Source organism: Heterocephalus glaber, unplaced genomic scaffold, assembly GCF_053883595.1.
Source record: "Heterocephalus glaber isolate CG9 unplaced genomic scaffold, H.glaber_assembly_v1.0 deba00000071, whole genome shotgun sequence".
Classification (NCBI taxonomy): domain Eukaryota; kingdom Metazoa; phylum Chordata; class Mammalia; order Rodentia; family Bathyergidae; genus Heterocephalus; species Heterocephalus glaber.
In genome coordinates, this window is record NW_028258137.1 from 2,389,872 (window position 1) to 2,405,463 (window position 15,592).

Consider the following 15,592-nt stretch of genomic DNA (forward strand, 5'->3'; position numbering starts at 1 on the left):
TGCCAGGCAAATGCTTCCCCACTGAGCTACAGCCTCTGGTCCCCTGCCATGTTTCTAAAGAGTATGCACACACTCACACACACATGCACATAACACACACGCACGCACACAGAGAATATGCACACACGCACTGTGTGGCTGCAGTCTAGAACATGTATCCCCGGGCTCATTCCAGAGAGGTCTCCCTGCCTGTGTCCCAGGTCAGAAAACAAGGCCTCAGTCCATTTGGAGAGGTTGAAATCAGAAAAGCTAAGTGGTGAGCAGTGTTGTCTCCGGGTAGAGACTGCAGGTGTTGATTTTGCCTCTTGGTGCTCTGGGCTGTTTTCCAAGGTGGGATCGCAGCTGAAACGTCTTCATCAGTGACAGAGCGCTGTGGGGACTGACACTCGCGTGTGTCCCCCACTTGAGGGCAGGGACTCCCTGGTGCCATGGGGGCTCACGGTCCTCATGTCCCCCAGTGTCCTCGCAGTCCCGAGCCTGCCTGGAAGGGTGGCTGGGGACGTTTTGAGCATTTTCATTTGGTCATCAGCTTTTACTCTAGCAGGGATGAGTTTTCACCTAACACCTGGTCTTCTCTTTAGTCTTCATCAATACCAGGTCTCCTGAATCTGAGGACTGTGCTGGCCAGGGTCCTCGGCGAAGGGGGTCCACCCTGAGGCCAGGCCAGGGCACCCAGCATGCAGGGACGCCCTGTGCTGCCACCCTAGAGCCTTAATGCCACTCTGTCACAGACCTCGAAGAACCAGGCTAAAGGTTCATTTTTCTGAGCATCCGGGGACCGGTCGTGTGGAGGAGGAGGACCTGTTCTTGGGAGGAGAGGAGGATCTTGGGAGGAGATGGGGGTGGGGTCGGCCCCAGAAAGCGCCTCTGCGGCAGAGCCCCAGGCAAGGGCGGTTGCTTTGCCTTTCCAGAGCCCAGGCTCCACTGTCCTGAGCTGGGTCAGTGGAGCTCCGGTCCTGCTGCTGCTGAGCTGGACTCAGCCACACTTGCCACTGAACTAACTCAAGCACCTCCAAGTTAGCCAATAAGAATAAACCTGGAAAGGTGACCTAGACGGGACCTGTGCCTCGAGGGGAGGTGGGCACGTGTCCCTGTCACCGGGTGGTCCTGGGCAGGAGTCAGCTGTCTCGCTGGACGGTAAAGGGACACGCGCAGTAGGGTACAGTGCGTGCACTGTGAGAGAATATCTGCTCCAAGCCAGAGTGTGCACACGCGTGTGCAGGCCCGTGTGCGTGTGCGTGTGCCGTGCCCAGGTGGGTACTCTTGTGACAGAAGGGAGCTCGAAGCTCGGGGCTGGAAGCTAGGCTGGCACTCAGGAGGTGCTGGGCCATGGGTCCCCCTGACGCGCTCCAAACATGAAACGCCGCCGCTTGGGGCCTGCGTCTTATCGGGCCCCTTGCTGCTCCCCCGACGAGGACTTGAACTGATGCCATTTCCTGTGGCATGGGCCCCACGGAGGGGTGAGAAGGCCATTTCTATTTTGGATCCCTGTTCCAGCCCTTACGGTATCATTGGGATCAGCTGGCACAAACATCGCCGGAGTTTCTTTCATAACCTGGCGGAGCGGGTCTATCAATGAGGCCACGCGGGCCGGGCGGAAGAGCCCGCCAATGGCCGTTCCATCACTCCTGGCAGATGTGTACATTACGCCTTTTGATCTCCGAGGATGCTGGATTTAGATGACATAATCCGCCTTTGGTTATCTTTCTCCAAGGTAGAAGGGACGTAAGCAGATATCCACTTCTGCAAGATAAAATTAGCACCTCTGCTGCATGATAAACATTTTCAGCAGGAAAATCCTGATTAGAGTACAAAGCGGCCGAGGGGGTATGGGACTGCACCCCTTTGAGCGAAATTCCTATTTATAATAAAAGGAAATAGCATTGCTATGACATAGGATGAGGAGAAGCCTACCACAACTTGAAAGAAGTGGCTTTGCTGGAAAGTTCCATTAACATTGGGTTCATAGAGGCCAAAATTGGGGTGTAGGGGAGGGAAGAAACCTCCCTACCCAGAGCAGGAGGTCCTATAGGTCTAGTCCTTGCCAATTTCTACCTTCCAAGGCTGCTGTGGACAGTTGTGTGGTTTGTTGACTGCACAAAGAGCTTGGCTGCTTCCCCTGGAGTGGGCTTGGTCTGCACAGCGGGGCACTGTCCTGGTAATCCTGGCATGGATGCTGTGTGGGCTGGTCATGGTGATGCTTCTGTTCCCCTGAGGTGTTGTCTGCCCACACCTGGCCTCTCAGCCTGACTCCTGGACTTTCTCCAAACACAGGCATGCCCCACAAGGGTAAACTGAGTCAGAACCCTTCACTTCCCCTTGGAAGTCAGTTGCGGCCCAGCTCCCTGGGCCTGAGCAAGCTCAGCGGAAAGAACTGCTCCCTGGTTCCTCCAGAAAGACAGATGTGTTGTTTTCCTTTAGAAAAACAGTTACTAAGAGCTTCACTGTGACTTGTTTTGCAGCTTGGCACCGGTTTTATTTTCAGTTACATCTTGTGTGTCTTGCTTAGCCTTTGGCCTAACCCGCCTGGCGGCCTCCCTGGTTCTCCCTGAGACCCCTAGAGGCTCCCTGTGAGCCGTCAGAGCCTCCTGGCCTGGCTGGGCGTCCTTGGTGCCCAGAGAAAGCCGCTGAGCACAGTGATTCCACCTGTGGTCTGGGTCTCCATGCGCCCCTGCTTCACTGATTTCTCTCCCGTTACCGGCTCCTGACTCTCCCGTGCTGTGTGCTCTTCCAGCCACCTAACCTGTAACACCTGCTTACCTTTCTCCGCATTTAATTCTTTTCTTTCTAATGGAAGTTTGGCTTCCATGCAGGAAAGTCTGGACACGTGGATCTCCGGGGAACATCTTGGCGACTTCACCTCTGGGGGGGAGGCAGCAGGCAGGACCCCAGCACCCATGGGCCCTGGACACGCAGAGGAGCCCCTTCCACCCTGTCCTCGGTGCTATTGGGAAAGTACCCTATTTCTGAGCCGTGTCTGCCAGGCCCTTTGTGCGGATGGCCGACATGCTGAACAGTGGGGGTCATCGACGCAAACCCCTTTCCCAGCCTGCCCAGGGCGCTCCTGTCTTTTGGAATAAGCCCCAGGCCACTCTCCCCTCTCACTCTCTTCCTCTGCCTCTGTAACCCCACCACTGCCAGCCCAGGACCTCGGCAGAGTCAGACTCCTGCTCTGGGCCATGCAGCCCCGAGTCTGCAGGAGCGACAGAGCAGGGCTGGACCTGACTTCAACCTGCAGACCCAGCTGAGCCGCGCGCCTCTGAGAACTGCAGTTCCCTGGTGACAGATGTCTCGGACGCTCACCGCTGTGTGGCAGACTCCACTGGCCGATCCCTGTCTCCCTGCTGGCAGCCCCAATGAAGCCCCATCCTACATGTGCCCAGCCCCAACTGTATCCAGAACCACCAGAGGCTTTGAAAAAACCCCGATGATCCCACGCCCAAAGACTCAGACTCGGTGAGTCAGGGTGCAGCCCAGAGGACGGTGATTCTAAAGTACAGGACAAGTTAGGAGTCATGGTGCCAATGCCTTCTGACGTGGCTGGGAGAAGAGAACCCACTTCCACCAGGGAAGTGAAACCCGTGGCTCTGATGCCAGCCATCGGCCCCCTGCCTCTGCCGTTCTGCACCTCCGAGGCTGCCCGAGCTTATGCTGGGGTGGCCAGGGGTGCTTCCCTATCCTCTGTATTCAACTTACCTCTTAATTCACAGCAGTGTTTCCTCTGTAACTTCTGCACATAATTCATGCTGCTCCCATCTGGAAAGCCGCCCTTCCCCAAGGACTTGTGCCCATTAAGAAAAAGTCCACTTCCAGCAAAAGCGCACACTGCTACTTCCAGCTCAGGGCAAGGACCCCGGGTGAGGGCCCTGAGGCAGAGAGGTCAGCATGGCTGAAGACCAGGCTGCTGGAAGGCCGGGCATCTGCAGAGGTGGAGGTTGACTGTGGCCCCAGGCTGTGGCAGCGGGACCTGAATAGCCACAGCCAGGTGTGTTGGGGACCCTCCAGGTGTCCCTGGGACCTGCCCTTGTGAGGGAGGAGGCTTAGGGCCATGAAAGCCCATCCACAGTCATCAAGAGTCAGTCCCTTCGGGTCCGTTCTGTCACCGGGAACCTGTCCCACAGACAGAAACCAAACCATGGTGAAAAGCTTTAGGCTGAACCATTGCTGTCACAGGGACAGACTGAAGGCCTCCGTGGCCAGGGACAGGGAGGGTATGGCTCCGCATTGAGCTGCACTCCACCCGTCACTGTGTACCCAGAGAGCGACTCCAGGGAAGTCAGGAAGAAAAGGGGTGAGACATTGCCCTAGGCAAGCGGCAGAGAAGAAAACCTGCCAGGATCCTACGGCTCTGTGTCAGGGCTTCATATTTGCAAGTGGTTAGTGCCATTTTATGTGTGCACTCGCGGGTTCCTGAAGACCAGGGTGTGCTGGGCCCCGGAGAATGGTGTGTTTGTTTACGTTAGGTGAGTGCCTCCAAGATTTCACTTCAGGATTAAAGGAAGAAAGTAGGGGAAACCTCAGGGATCATGACTGAAGGAGGGAAACAAGCCTGGGGGCATCAAGCAGCACGCAGGGGGCGTCTCCCAGAAGGTAAAAGGGCAGAAAATAAAACAAATGAGACAGAACAAAACCTAGCTTTCCTGGTGGCAGAATGTGCTCATGTCTCCCTGCTGAATGGCTGTGACTCCTGATGTACTTTTATTCTAGCCTTTCTTATTCTGGGGTTACCATCTCACTCTTAAAAGCAAGTTTCTGCTCCCAACACAACAGTTATTTTGTGTTATTGGGGCTGCCTGGTGCCACAGTGCCAGTGTTTCCTGTGATCTTCGAACCAGTGCCTGGCCCTCTGCTGCCCTTTCATGGCAGGGAGGTGGGGGTCTTGAGAGTGAGCTCAGCCCATGGGAGGCAGATGCTGGGTCTGCTCGGGTTTGCCAGACACCGGCTCCCAAAAGCCCACAGCTCAGCTGCCCAGCTCCCATGTCCGGCCAGGCGCTGGCTGCTGGGAGGGCCAGGACACTGGGAAGCTGGCTTCGGGACACCGAGCTGTCTGCTGACCCAGCGGCTGGTTGTGCAAGATCCATGTGATGCTGGGAGGGTGTGGTGGGGGAGGCTGAGGGTAGAGAAGGTTCTCCCGGAGGGCTTTGCTGTCTAAGACGGCCGGAGGTGGCCAGGACCGAGGCCTTGTGCCACTCAGAGATGGACAATGTTATGTCAGGGACCCCATGGGGGCTGCCAGGCAGTGGGAGGTGTCTGCAGTTCCCCAGGGCGGTTGTGCCCACCCTCCCTGCCGGCATCTGCCTGCCTGAGCCCTGGCTGCTGGGGCTCCCCGGGAACACCCCTGACAGCTTCTCTCCCTCAGTCATTGAGAACATGGCCAGAGGACCCAGCTGGACTCCCGGACCCAAGGCCTGCCATCCAGCAGCCGGTCAGCAATCTGGAGCGAGTGCTGGGCAGGTGGGCCGGTGCACTGGCCTCAGAGCCCAGGTCTTTGGAGCACTGCCTGTTTAATGCAGTCACAGTGACCGCTCCTAGAGGGGAACGGTCCTACCCCACTTTACAGACAAACAGAGGCACAGGGGCGGTATAGGAGGAGGCTGAGTCCCTGGAACAGAATTGGCTGCAGCTCCTGCTGTCACAGCCCGGGCTGCAGTCACTCTCTGTCTCTCCGGCCATGCTGATCTGTCGCTGCCTCAGGATCCTCACAAGATGAAGGTGACAACAGCCCCGGTCCCTGGGGCTTTTGCCGGCAAGGTGGTGGCTGTCTAGACCTCCACACTTCCAGCCACCTCCGCCATCGTGATTTTTTCTGTGCCCCTCTGCTGGGTAAATCTGTGTGAGAGTTCATCTTCCTTTCCCTCCCTCAGCATTGTGTGCAGCTGGGACAGTGGTGTCATCGTCAGGGTGTCTGGGGCCGGGGACGGGGACCAGCGCTTGTGTGGAGGGTTTCTGCAGGCTGTGAGGTCCTGGCCAGGAGCCACGGCTCTCGGACAGCGACCACCGCTGAGGAGATCACAATGCGCTGCTTCTCCTGCCACTGGGGCAAGGCAGGTCTTCCCTGTATGGGCTGGGATTTGGTGCAAGAACGGGGAAAGAAACTGAGAGCGCTTTGGGAACCCTCCCATTAGAGAAGAGAAGGAAATCGCCCTCCGTGGTGGCTGGGCCAGCTTTCTGACCAAGAGGAGGAGGGAGAGGCTTCATAGTAAGTTGCTTTTCAAAATGTTCTCTGCCCCAGAGCTGCTCCAGTCGAGTCATGGCTTCAGGGTGAAGGAGCTTCCTTTGTTGGTCCCAGTGGGCTTTCGAGAAGCCGTGTGGTCCCATTTGTCCCTTGGCCTCTGCTTCCCAACAAGGCCGGGAGGGCAGGACATCAGATGACAATTCCCACCCCAGCCCATGGCTCCCTCGTGAACAGTCCTGCTGTCCACTGAGGAAGGAGAAGCAAGGAGCAGAGCGGGATGTGTGGTGTGGGAACCCGGGCCTCGCTAATTGGGGTCCTCGCCTCGTCTGCAGCAGCTCTGCTCTTTGTCTGAGCAGAAGAGATAAGAACCAAGCGGCTAGCTGACCTCACCGGCTTCCTGCGGGGTGGGCGTGCACGCTCACTTCCACCCCCCCTGCCGGAGCAAGCAGGGGTCCAGCTGGTGGTGGGCTCCCCTCCTCCGGAGATGCCCACGTGGTGTCTGTCCCCAGGGAGCACAGGGCCACTCTAGGCTCCCCCGCAGCACTGCGACAGGAGGCTGTTACTGTGGCTGACCACTGCTTTCACATAGTCGCGAGGTCCTGGCTGACCTGTTACTCTCCAAAACCAGCACTGTTCTCAGAAAGTAGAGACAGCTCCAATGTAGAGTGGCCACTGGCTACCTACCTCTTTGGCTCCCTTGAAAATCACGGAAATCAAATCAAACAGAAAAGAGTGTCCATTCACCAGAAGGACTTGGGTAAATGATGCACCATTGTTTGCTTTTTATACAGAAATAATACGGAAAGAGGTCACTGGATGAATCTGTAAATTGAAACAAGGACACGCTTCCTTTCAATTTGTTAAAGCCCCTGCATATCTGATAGTTCAAACTGAAGTAATACAGATCATTAATGATGGATTTTCCTCCTATCTAAATAGAAAAGGTATTATATGTTATATCAATGCTCAAGTTAAATCTTTCCCTTATAAGGTGCTTGACATAAATAGCTTTTATTATGGAACTCTTAAGTAGAGGGGACACACACATTTCTTAAAGGTCCCAGCTGCTATTGTTATCCTTGGAGACATAAAATTGGAGTCCCCAACTTCCAATATCAAATTTTAGCCCAAACCCTATAAAACGTGTCTTGTCAGGATGTGCCGGAAGGGATAAGCTCCCCTCCACACAACATGCCGCAGCTGGTGCTCTGTCCTGACCGGCAGGGTGTCCACACGCGGCGTAGGCAGAGTCCTTCCCGCTTCCCCTCTTCCTGCGGAGCTGGAGGGAAGGAGCGGCCGGCCGTGGCCTAGGCCACTGGACAGGGAACACGGCCTGCGGGCCGAGTCCAAGGCCTGCAGATAGGACCCTCCGTCAGGAATGCAAAGAATGTTTTCCCTCGGACGATGGAGGCGCACAGGCCAGGGGGATTCTGTCTGCGTGACAGCCGTGACATTTGCCAGAGCCCCGGACGGCTGTGGAAATGGCATTGCCCACCCTGAAAGTGAGAAGGTAACGTTTATTTTTGTATTTTCTCTCTCTCTCCCATATACAGACGTAGAAAGACCACCAAGCGTGGATCATTTTTTTTCCACCATGATGTACAATTCGCATTTGTTAATCAAAAAAAGTGCCTGAGGTCATCCACCTAGACTTTTTTTTTCTTAAACAGGAAACGGGTTTCAGATGTTTATATGTTAAAAAGTAAGGCTACTAATCTGTTTAGCCCTTTACCAGGCCATGGCTAAATCTTCTTACCTTTTAATGTGCAGACTGCATGGAATGACATTAATTTTCATCCCTCTTCTTATTTAGAATTTTTTAAAAAAAATCTTTCAATAGTCACCTGCTTTTCTGGAACAGCAGAGGTTAAAAGAAACGAAGCCTGCTTTTGTGACACCGGTCCCAGCAGCCCGGTGCTGCGGCCTGCACTTGAGAATCTGTCTTCTGCAGTTCCCTCGAATGGAGTGTGGTCACCCCTGTCCTCGCGGGCCTGCACCCACAAATGACCTCTGCTGAGGCGCCCTGTCAGTTAGGGCCAGGGATTGGCGTAGGCCCATTGTTCATCAACGCTGCAAGGGCAGAAGCGGTTCTCTCAGACCCAAGCTCCTGCTCAAGGTTCTCCTGGACCTGGGCCTGAGGGGAAGTCCAGGCCCACAGCTCCCCGGAGCCCAGCACCCACAAAAGCTTCAACCCAATATTTGGAAATAATTTTCTCTTTATGTTGGAATTTGTTCCCCTTGGTCCAGGGTCGGGGATTTTCATGGTCAACGTGGGTTCTCTAGTGTGGTGTGGCATTCGATGGTATTTTTCGGCGCTGGGGAGAGGTGTGTAGTTCTAGCCAGGGAGTCAGGAACACCAACAGGGAGGTTTCAGTGTTTTTTGAGTGAATTTGCCAGCGTTCAAATTGTTGGCTTAAAAGACTATTTTAAACATAAAATTCAAAGCAAAGCAATTCTATCTAACTGGATCGAATGGAGACTGTATTTTAACCCATTTGTGTTCAGCCAAATGCTTTATGACTATAGATCTTGCAAAAACAACTTTTGGAGAATTTCATGAAGGAGAGAAAGTTAGCTAAGATGAAAAGAGCTTTAAAAATCAGCCTTGTATTATTGGGATGGAGTAAAAAGTTATCTGAAAACATAGACAAAGAATCATTCTCCATTTCCCTACTGATATATATGTAATGTATAGCTCCATGAGGTGAAGACACAATTGTTTTCTTTTTCATCAGTGACAGAAGCAGCTGGAGAGAAGATACCAGTATAAAACCCGCCCAGACTCGTTTCTGTGGAGCCGGGATGGGAACCGCGGCATAGAGCCCTATACACTCTTTCTGCACACATTAACCTGTGCCAGCCCCCCGCCCCCGGCTGGGGTTTCAGGGACCCCAGTGAGGAGAGTCCAGTGACCCAGACAGTCACAGTATCACCTGTGCTGAGCCTCGAGCGAAAACGATGCAGGTGAATCTCCGGGGATAGCTGCGTGCGAGGCGGGTGCTGGGGACACAGCCCCAGGGCTGCTCCCTCGAACGGAACCGCCTGTGCACCTGAGAAGCCCGACTGTCACTCGAAATGCGGCTGCTGCCTCCAGGGGACCCTGGAAGTCCCAGGAGCCTGGGGAGCCTCCGGGGATGCACTGGGCATCCAGGGCTCTGAGGCGAGGGGCCGAGAGAGGAAATCAGCCTGATGAGCTGAGCTGCAATTGCAGTAATAGCGCATTTCCCCCTAGGCTGGCGCTGGGGAGCCCGGCTAGCACGGCTCAGTGCAGTCTCAGATTCTCAGGAGAGGAACCTGCTTGGGGCCAGCGTGGCGTTTTTAAAATGTCTTTTTGATCCCCAAAGAGCTAATGGATAGAAAAATGCCGAGACCCGCACATTTACTGCAACAGCCGCTTCAGCTCCGAGCCGAGAGCTTCCCCGACAGACACCTGGGTGCTGTAAATCACCCGCCATAAACACTGAGGCCGGCCGGGCCTCGAGAGCTGCAGCGGGGCATCCCACCATCCGCTCCATAAAGCAGCGCTGGCCCTGCCTCGTAAATGTTCCTTTCTCCCCAAAAGACCCCTCCTGGGCAGGGCAGAGCCCCGACAGGGACTGACCAGATAAGGCAGCAAGCTCTCCCACCTCGGCCCTCACAGCCCTGGCTGGCACCGGGGTGAGGTGTTAGGGGTTTATGATGTTCCCAATGGCTTTACGATCCCGAGAGGGGCCTGGCCGGGACTTCAACTCTGCTGTTTGTGAAGGTGGTGTGGGAAGATAAAATTCAAGTTTTGCATTTTAAAATTGTTAGTAAAAGCATAATCAGTAATATGCAACCAAAAGAAGTGTAGGGAAGGTCCCCAAAGTCAGTAGAAATGAAGGTAGCATTCCCACTTTTAAAACGTGCTGAATAAAATATCCCAGTCCACCTTCCTGTCGCTGTTCCCCGTGAGAGCACTGGCGGTGACGGATGGCCTTCCGATTGCTCTACACGGGACCGGGACGCAGAGCGCAGACTGCGAATGCGTTCAACAGAGGTCGCCTCCGGGCCGTTCCTTTGCATCCCAGGCTCCACTTAAAAAGCAAAACCTTACAATTATCGGGCTAGGAGGGGTCTTTCAAGTGTCTCCCGACTGCAGGCAGACAGACGAGAGGATGGGCCTTGTAAACACCGGAGCTTTGCGGGCCCTTCTGCCGTCCAGCTTGGTGTGGACCAGAGCCGCATGGAGCCCAGTCAGCCCCCGCCTCTGGCACTGGCCGGCACGGGGAAAGTAACCCAGAAAAAACATTCTTCAGCCCGAAATGAAGCAGGATCGAATGGACGCTGGTGAGAGCAAATACTTACATTGGAGAAGTCAAACCGAGCATTATTAAATAAAGCTTGTTTAATATGTCTCAAACAGCAAGTGCTTTTTGAAGAGCACTCTGAACCTGATATTAGAAACGTGGCCGAGGGCACGTCTGGGGCCCCTTGGTGGTACTCGAGTTCGGCCCAGCAGTAAAAGTGTGATTTTCTCCTTTCACGAGGTATTTTCCCCTCGTGTTTGAAATGAAAGCAGAAAGGGTCTTCAGGTAGCTTGTAAACGGTTAATGTGATGTAATAAATACCGACCACTGACCAGGATCTAATGTCTATCCCTAAGACCCAGGGCACCAGGCGGGTGAGGGGACAGGGGAGCGCTGGAGGCCAGAAGCGGCGGGGGCCGAATGCCCTCCGCAGTGCCGCAGGACGCCCCGGTTGGGGCTCTGGCCAAGCCCAAGCCACTCCCTCGCGGCTCTACAGCATTTATACTTCGAGTTTTATTTAAAGGACGTTAGATGTCTATGTTCAGAAGAAAAAATATCCTTTGGATACAAAATCCCGCCCCTGCTCGCACTTTTAGGGTCCGGGCCGGGGGCACAGGCCCCATGGAGGCGAAGGCACACGGGCACAGTTTGACTTCTGGGCCAGCCTCACTTTGTCCCCTGTGGAACGAAGGGGCCGGCCCTGTGCTGGGGGTGGCGTGTCTCAAACGCCGTTGCAAACCCTTTGTACACCTTAGGGTCCTCTGGAGGCAGGAACCCAGGGAAACTGCTCTCTCTGCAGGCCTTCCGGCCAGAGCCTGCCCAGGCTGCAGTGAGGCCTAACGACAATGTCTTTCTTCCTTCGTCCTTAACAGTGTCCTTAGAATACTTCCAAATACAAGTTGAAGCTGGGTGTTCTGACACACACCTGTTATTTTTGCACTGAGGGAGGCTGAGGCGAGAGCATTGCAAGTCTGAGTGCATCCCAGGCAACTTAGTGACTTAGCAAGACCCTGTCTCAAAGCCAAAAATAAAAAGAACTGGAGGGCCGGAGATGTAGCTCAGTGGCACTGCTTCTGCCTCGAAAGCACAAGGTCCTGAATTCGAGCCCCGCTTCCACCAAAAAAAAAAGAGCTGGGGATGTTGTTCAGCAGTAGAGGACCCCTGCGCTCAACTCCCAATACCTTCTAAAATAAAATAACAAAATAAAAATCTCACAGGCCGGGGATTTAGCTCAGTGGCTTTGCCTCCTGCTGTGCAAGCACAAGGACCTGAGTTCCATCCCTGGTACCAAAAAAAACCAAAAAACCCAAATACTTTTATGAGGACAGAAATACAAGTTGATGTTTTTTATTCACTTCTTATTTTCATTGTCAGATGACTCAGCACCCAGACCCGGCAGAGAACACACCCCCCACAGGCTCACTCTGACGCAGGGCCCGAAGCCAGTGGCTCTCCCCGGGGGACCTGCCTGGGAGCTGTGTCCCTCTCTCCCGCACGCAGGCACACACACGGATTACAAGATGTGAGCTTCCCAGCCAGGATGCTTCTGAGTAGTAGGCTGACTGGCCCCTTCCGGATGGGCCACCCCACAGCCCCAAGGCTTGGTGGCCCAAGGCTGAGCCCAGGGAGCAGCCACACTGACCTCTGTGCAGTGCCCTTTAGGGGCCAGGTGTGGCCCAGGTGTACCTGCAACTCCATGGGGTGGCCCCATCCTGGCAGAGAGCTCTTAGCCCTGTGAGTGCCGCCCAGGGCACAGGTTCCCTCAGGAAAGACGGGAGGAGGATGCCTGGGGCACAGCACCAGGCACGGAGCTCCCGTGCTTGGCCCCCTGGTCCCTCTGCCTGGCAGGTGAGTCTGCCCATCCACATCCACGGGAGCCAGAACTCTCGTGAGGTGCTCGTTGGGCAGGAGGCCTCTGCACTGACCATGCTGCAGACAGATGCTTTCGAAGCTGGTGGGAGCTGCAGGTGGGTGGGCACTGTGCATGTGTGCATGTGCGCGCGTGCATGTGTGTGTGCGCGTGTGCATGTGTGTGTGCCCACAACCCCTTCCCCCACCCTGGCCTGCAGCTGGGGGCCCAGAGCTGCTGCAATCAATCAGCAGCCACCGAGGAGCCTTCGAGCCACTCCCTGCCCTGGCTGCGCAACCTTACACCTCTGGCATCAAAGGATGGGCTGAGGCCGGAAGGAGGCTGTATCTGTGTATCTGCAGGACCAGGGAGCAGCCTGCCTGGGACTCAGGGTGGGGCAGTGGCAGGGCTGGGGGGGGGGTGACACCGGCGAGGGAGGCAGGGGAGGGTGGGCGCTTTGGGGCCTGAGGCCAGGAGAGGGAGTAGCCAGGCCAGGGGATGGAAGATGGATGGGTTGGCCGGGCTCCAGGGCAGGTGTGATTGTCCCTCCGCCATTTGGCACCTCCCTTCTGCTGCAGATAGAGCTGGCTCCTGCTGTTCCCCAGGCGTCTGCCTGGGCGTCCCTCACTGTCCCCACCCCAGCCCGCACCCCACTTCCCATGCTCTCCTGTAGCTCTGAGCCTGGCTGCTGCGCTCAGACTTCCTGTATAAACCTGCAGGGAATGGCTGAGACCTGCCGGGTCCAACTCTAGTTTCATACTCTGGAGATGCACGGGCCCCGCTGGCGCACGCTGGGTTGGTTCTTGGTGAGGCAGAAACTCCCAGGAAGGGAAGCGGCTCCGAGAAGCCCAGGCCTGACCTCCCTGGTCACTCGCGGGAGGAGAGTGGACTGCGCCCGCTCCCCGCACCCTGGCACTGGGCTGGGACCGGCCCTCGAGTGGCACCAGTGGCCTCATCTCCTCTCAGGCTTCTCCTGCTCAGTAAATGCAGCCGATGAAACAGAGGACAAAAGTCGGAAAATCCCGATGGGCTGAGACAGCCTGGCTGCCTCCTTCTCGGGAGAGGTGGCCTTCGTGGGGCCTAAGCAGGTGGCTTCCTGGCCCCGACATCTGGTCTGTGTGGCCAGGACCCGTGGGGGCGGGCGGCATTCGTGCCCATTGCTCGTGGGTCAGCTGAGGCGGGGATAGCCGGGCCCAAAGCACGCAGCTGGGAAGCGCCAGCCTGGGCTCAGCGGGTGGCCCCAGCTCTGCAGCCACGGCCCAGGGGAGAGGTGGCAGCACCGGGCAGGAGAGTGACAGGGTCATGTCTCTTTCACCTAATTTGCCCCTGGTGGCATTGCACGTGGCTGTGGCCACTGTCACAACCACGGCCCTGATGCCAACCACTCCCCTCTCCCTGCCACTGCACTCCACATCTGATCTTTCCGGCCCAGGTGTCCATCCCACAAGGCGACAGGTGTCCAGGTGTCCAGCGCCTGTGTCCAGGGGCCGGGCTGCAAGGTAGGTCGAGCTGGGCTTCCTCTCAGCTTCCAGCCCTGGCCTGCTCTCTGGGGTCCCTGGGCTTCCTTTGGCCCCCGAGTGGCCAATCTTCACAGGAGATTGGACAACAATTTGCATCACTTGACTTACAGGCTGCATTTCTGCGGGGTGGAGTAGGTGTAAGCTCCAAGCTAGAATCCCTGCTAATTCTGCTGATTTGAAATAACAAACAGCTTAACACCTCCATTGTTCTGGGGCTGACGAAAACCAAGCCCCTGAGGCCGGAGTTGGGGTGGAGGGGAGTGGACCCACCACTGCCAGTCCTAGCTGCACAGGACAGGGCGGAAACACCCTGTGCTGTAAGTGAGAGTGCTGTTTCTCTTTCACTACTCCCTTCCTCCCGATTACATAAAAGATAAAGGTCCCTCTGGGGCTCTTCTCTCTTAACACCTTTCTAGCTAGCACAGGCCTTGGGAGTCAGGCCACAGGGAGATTAGAATAACATGCGTTTGTTGTCTTTGAATTTATTTGGACCGTTATGCTGGTGGACAATCCTCTTCCACTTGTAAGAGCCATAGAAAGTTTCCCTTTACCACATCTAATTAGAAAAATTAAAGTGAATTGATTTAAAAAGGGAGAGGTAGATAATCGGGGAGAGCAAACGCGTATGGCGAAAGCTTTGACCATTTTGACAGCAGAGGAGTGACCAGGTGTTGGAAATCAACTGTGAGCCTGTCGCTGTGAGGTTAGCTGCTGTTTGTATTTTTGTGTTCTCTCTTTCTCTGTGTGTGTGTGTGTGTGTGTTTTAAACATAACTTTAATTATTATACTTATAATGTAGGTTCATGTTTTTCTCCTGTTTTATAATGAAACATTTCAGGTTCTTTAAATATTATTTGAGAACATATATACTTTATAATTGAAAAATTGCATCTTATAGTGGAAATGAGGGAGACAGAATCCAGAGAGAGAAGGCACCTCTGCCAGGGCACAGCAGCTAGGCGGGAGCTCCGGAGGACGCACTTCTCAAGCCCACCTAGGAGTTCGTTTGTGCTTCTTGAAGCCACCCCAACTGTCAGGCACTTGAGTTGTTGCTGAAATAAATAATGTTGCAGACCAAGTCCTTTAACGTAAACCTGCATGAACCTGCCGTTTATTTCCTCCAGTAAATTCCAAATAGAGGAGCTAGAGAGAGATCAAAGGGTGTGGACACTTTCCAAACCCCTGGCATCGATCACTGGCCAGCCGGGGAAGGGTGTAAATTCAGTGGTCTCTGTAGGCGATGCAGCATGGACGAGGGCTTGTTGCTCTCTGCATTTGCAAACACCGGGTGTTGTGACTTAACTATTTTGGGGCCATTGTAAGGAGTAGAGAATTCCAGTCGTCAATTTGGTTCGGAAATAGCTGCCTTTGCTTTCTGACATCTGCATTTTGCACCAGGTTCTCAAAGCAGTTTCTAAATCCGTTAACGGGAAGATGACGACAGGGCACTGCCCCTGGGTTTTGTGAACACGGAGAAGCGGGAGCCCTTTCTCCAGGCATCTAGCTCCCTTTCCAGCTCTAGGCACGGGGCCGGGGCACCGCTCCATCATCAATCTCTGCTGCCTGTTGGAATTTGCTGTCAAGGCCTAACAGGGAGTGGGCGGAGGGGAAGGGGCATCAGAGAGCCTGCTGGCTGCCGGGGGAGGGAAGTGGCTGCACACTCCTGAGGCTGGAGAAGCCCCAGATAAACACAGCCCTTCTTGCGGCCGTCCCTGGGGAGGAGCTGGGGCAGGGCCCACAGGCAGAGGTGGCTCGGGGAGCCCTGGCTTCAACCAGACCC

The 15,592-nt window shown here is 55.2% G+C and overlaps 1 long non-coding RNA gene across 2 annotated transcripts; it reads left to right on the forward strand.

The window, feature by feature from the left end:
* The first annotated feature begins 5,078 nt into the window (after positions 1-5,078).
* LOC147830580 (uncharacterized) lies at positions 5,079-12,683 on the forward strand. 2 transcript variants are annotated; one of them, XR_015447056.1, is made up of 4 exons: positions 6,617-7,685; positions 8,911-9,139; positions 10,296-10,483; positions 11,818-12,683. It is a non-coding gene; the product is annotated as an uncharacterized LOC147830580 (long non-coding RNA). The 2 variants fall into 2 exon arrangements; XR_015447049.1 differs by having other exon boundaries at positions 5,079-7,685; positions 8,911-10,483.
* Positions 12,684-15,592: the final 2,909 nt, after the last annotated feature.